This window comes from Rosa rugosa, chromosome 5 (genome assembly GCF_958449725.1).
Source record: "Rosa rugosa chromosome 5, drRosRugo1.1, whole genome shotgun sequence".
NCBI classification, from domain to species: domain Eukaryota; kingdom Viridiplantae; phylum Streptophyta; class Magnoliopsida; order Rosales; family Rosaceae; genus Rosa; species Rosa rugosa.
Window position 1 is genome coordinate 14,615,391 of NC_084824.1, and position 4,815 is coordinate 14,620,205.

Below are 4,815 nucleotides of genomic sequence, written 5' to 3' on the forward strand. Positions count from 1 at the left end.
TCTGCAACAAGGTGAGAGCTGCTAGCTGAAAAAAGTTGTTTGTGGTTTGATAATACACGGAACAAGAGCGCACTTGCTCGTTTGTTACAGGCTGCAAGGTTGTTACAAACTAATCATGGCTTGAACAAAGGCTCTCTAGTCTCTACTCTCTTAAATAAGGAAACGTTAAGTTCATAGTATTAAACTACTAATTACTGAAGAGGCACCTTGAATCTTCATGTGTGGCTGTTGATCGACTGTTCATACACTTTGTATTCTCATCCATTGTTAGCAGGAACCCTAAACAAACTGATCAAGTTTCTTTACAGTTGAATCAACGAATCAACTTGTCATACCTTGCAAGTTCAGCTGGGGTACTTGTATAGCGGTCGATATTGTGATACCTGAAATTCATTATCAAATATACCCTTATTATTGATGGTAATATTCATAATCCACTTCTTTAGTGGCCTTAATTAGCCTCTCCATCATCAACAGATCTGGTGCCACAGCGTTCTGAATGTGATACCACCATTTCGTAGGTGCTCTCTGATCTACCAGTTCTCAGGAATCTTAATTTTCTTCAATAGAAACAATATTTTATAATGGGTCTCTGAATTCACATTACAAATTATCCAAGTTGACAGTATTAAACCTTATAAATTTGCTGGTGTTATTAGTGCAACAAGACTGGAAAAGATCTTCACTTTATTGCATCACCTTTACCCACACAATCTTTATCTATTCCAAACGGAAATGGAAATAATGCACTATAAATTATTGGAAAATTCTACAATGTGTTAACGTATGACATGCATACAATTGCCTTAAAAGTGGTAAAATGAGTCCTCAAAATAGTAATATTAGTCCTCAAAGTGGTAACATGAGTCCTTAAAGTGGTAAATTTTCTTAGTTACCACATGAGTCCTCAAAATACTAATATTAGTCCTCAAAGTGGTAACATGAGTCCTTAAAGTGGTAAATTTTCATAGTTTACCATATGAGTCCTCAAAATAGTAATATTAGTCCTCAAAGTGGTAACATGAGTCCTTAAAGTGGTAAAAATAGTTGATGTATGAGAAATGTTAACATACCATAGCTTTACCCATAAATTATTATATATATTATTGAATATCAACCCTAAATTGTCAAATTAGCTTAATATCATGATTACTTATCTGGTGGACAACAATATTTGTGTTACCCCCACTTCTTCTTGCCTTTCTATAGTGCTTATCAACTGCTCTCATGAACAAAATAACACCTCCCAACACTCTGAATCATTAAAACAAAAAAATAAAAAATAAAACCTCTCTGAAACAGTGTCCAAATTAGGTTTATATATTTATGGAAACCTCTTCAGCCTTCTCGCACTCGAGATATTTTTCTCTTAGCAAAAACGTGGTAAACACTTTCTTCAATCTTTGATTTTTCCAAATTCATTTTGTACTTAATATTCTGGTTAATTGTATGTGGTTCAAATTACAGGTTTATGAACTAAGATCATGAAGACTACCTTAACACTTGTGGTGTTCGTTGCCTTTGTCTTGGTTTTTGCATCTCTGCAATCAAATGCTAAACGGCTGACTTTGAAAGACAACCACCGTAAGCTCAGCGATGATCGGCGCCAAAGCGAAACAAATGCTGTCCCAACGGCTGGCGTTGGCGCCAAAGATGCCAAAGACGTTGTGGCCGATCAAAGTGATGAAGATGATGTGAACCCGACTTATCAACACTATGGAGGTACTGGTTCGAATCCAGACTCATCAACCGACACTCACCGTTATTATTCTGTGGATGACCGTACCGGTCACCAAGATTCGAGCTCGAACGATGGTGGACGGAAGCCCAAGCACTGAGATTAACTACTTCCAATCAAAGAATATGGATCAGCTGGCTAGCTCATTTAATAATAGATAAATTCGATGTGGCTATATATAGGTTGGTTTCATAAATAATTAAGTAGAACCAGCGTTTGGCAAATATGTTAGCACATGAGTTCGGTTTCACTATTGCGCGCTTGTTTAATCTTGTGTGATGGGGTGTGGCTCCTTAGGCCTACCATGTGTTATGCTTGTGCAATATATATAGCTTTCAATAAGGTAATCGAAACCAATAGCATGCATGCATGGCTAGTTTGGCATGTTCTCTGCCTGTACTTTGGTTACAGTATTCAAATTAAGAAACTACAGAGGACTCTTTTTCTTTTTTTTGGACAAAGGTATTTGGACTTGGGGGAGACAGCCTACCAGCCCAAAAACATTATAAACCACGCCAGTAAGAACCCAACTAACATTTGAGTCCATCTAATTGAAAGTCAATGAAAGTTCCTAGTTTTATCTATTTTGTGTGTCTACTAGACAGAACCAGAAATTCAATTGAAAATGTAAATATATCGACATTTTAGCCTCATTTAATCCACCGCAAGCAATATTTCTTGAACATACAATTTGTAAGCATAATGAGAATTTGTTTGATTCTGGCCATGAATGCTTCGCCTAATTGATTTTGGAAAAAAAATGTTCTAGAAATTTTGGAGCCGCAGACTACGATTTTGAATATTATGATTTTTTTTTCTTTTTTCTTTCTTATCCAGATCAAACCTAGACAACAGGAGGAAAAATAAATGATAGGAAATGTCTTCCCAACTCGCTTATATATTTTCATGCAAAAACTCATGAAGAGCCAATTTGTCTAAAGAAATAAGGGAGGTGAACTTGATTTTCTATTAGATTACTTTTTGTGCTATTCTTTTATTTATTTATTTATTTTTATCATTTATTACTTTATATATTTGTTGGATCCTAAAGATTTTATAGAAATATAATAATCCTATGCATTTAACGATTTTATTATTTTAGTACACTGTCTCGAGTTAAGATTGGAAAAAATTATTATTTAACTGAAATTATTAATTCATTAAACATTTATTTATTGAGGCTTTGTTGGAATACCTAGCTATGTCCAGTAAGACAAATGTGTTGGTGTTAACTATCACATGTGGTTGAGTTGGTAAGAGTTTTTAGGTGTGGAACCTCCATATACTTGGCGCCGACGTTGATCGGAGTTTAAATCTTAATCTATTTTTGGTGGTCAGGGGGAGGAAACATTTTGACATGACCCCAGACACGGATTAATTTCTACGCCTACAAAGCCTTTGAGATATGATCTTGATATAAAAAAATAAAAAAGTATTGGTATTATTATTGCACAAGACTGAAAAATTCGAAAAAAAAAAAAACTGGAAAAGATTTTTGCTTTATTGTAATTTATATCACTTTACTCATCACCCAATCTTTCTTTTTTTTAAATGGGGTTGGTGCGGCTGCCCTCAAGCCTTGATTAATGAAATTAAAGAATACATGGGGGGGGACGTAAAGCCTGAACCCCATATTACAATAAGTATCAAGAGGACCTCCTGAAATAATACCAGGAGTCTCCACTAAGTCTATGTATTCTAACAAGCACCAATTAGCAAAGAGTGCACGACTAGCTACTCCATTTGCTTTAACAAAGCGGTAACATAACGGAAAGATTACTCTATTACGAAGAAACATAATTACAAATAGCACAGCTTTCCCACTATATTGCTGTACGGATACAAATCCGGCGACACTCCATTTCATCTTGTCACTAGGAGGTTGCGTCCATTTGATCAAAATGACTCGCCGCCTCGCTAGGCCAGACAAGGTACACTAAGTGTGCATACTGGGACCATGCCAATCCCACGTCGCCCTATCATATAGAGAAATGAAAATGAAAATGAGTAATGCACCATTAATTATTAAATTATTATCAACAATAATGCAAATCCTTTAGTGGTAAAATTAGCTTAATATCATGATTACTTATCTGGTGGGCAACAACATTTGTGTTGTTCCCACTTCTCCTTGCTTTTCCGTAGTGCTCATCAACTCATGAAGAACATAACACCCTCCGGCCATCTCTCCAAAACAGTGTCCAAGTTAGGTTTATATATTTATGGCAACCTCTTCAGTCTTCTTGCACTCAATCAAAGATATTTATCTCTTTGTTAATATTAATTGTATATACTTTTTTTAACTTCAAAGTTATTAAGCTCATTTTTTACTTCAATTTTTTTTTTATAATACATGGTTCAAATTTCAGGTTTGTGGACTAAGAACATGAGGACTACCTTATCACTTCTGGTGTTCATTGCCTTTGTCTTGGTTTTTGCATCTCTGCAAGCTGATGCGAAAAGGCCGACATTGAAAGACAACCACCGTAAGCTGACTGATGATCGGCAACACAGTGAAACAAATGTTGTCCCAACGGCTGGCGTTGGCCCTAAAGACACCAAGGCTGTTGTGACCGATCAATGCAAGGGCTCAAGGGACACAAAAATGAATACCGGAGGCGGTAGTGGTACTAGTACAGGGTGAAGAACAATGATGAAGAAGGTGCGAACCCAAGTTATGGAAATTACGGAGGTACCGGTTCGAAATCTGAGTCATCAATAGAAACTCACCGTTATTATTCGGGTGAACGCAAGCCCAAGCACTAAGATTGGGAACTTTCGATTAAGGGCCAGGATTGATGGTTCGAGCTAGCTTGCTTATGTAAAATTGTAAATACATAAATCTGGTGTTGCTCCATATAGATTGATTTTCATAAATAAAGTGGAACAATGTCGGCAATATGCTAACGAGCTAGTAGCCCACTGTAGCCGAAACATGCACGCACCCGTCTGTGTATGGCACAATTCAAGCATTTGATTTCACTATGTATTGCTGCGCTTGTTTACTGTGATTGCTCTTTGGCTCGTTAGGCCTTGTGTCTTGTATCTATTCTGTGCTGTCAGGTTCTAGGATTTTA

At 36.5% G+C, this 4,815-nt stretch overlaps 2 long non-coding RNA genes across 2 annotated transcripts; both read left to right on the top strand.

Annotated features, from left to right (window-relative positions):
• The first annotated feature begins 1,230 nt into the window (after positions 1-1,230).
• LOC133712696 (uncharacterized) lies at positions 1,231-2,189 on the top strand. The gene is made up of 2 exons (XR_009847546.1): positions 1,231-1,383; positions 1,468-2,189. It is a non-coding gene; the product is annotated as an uncharacterized LOC133712696 (long non-coding RNA).
• A 1,653-nt stretch (positions 2,190-3,842) lies between these two features.
• On the top strand, positions 3,843-4,767 carry LOC133708529 (uncharacterized). Its single transcript, XR_009845862.1, has 2 exons — positions 3,843-3,943; positions 4,108-4,767. It is a non-coding gene; the product is annotated as an uncharacterized LOC133708529 (long non-coding RNA).
• The last annotated feature ends 48 nt before the right edge of the window (positions 4,768-4,815 follow it).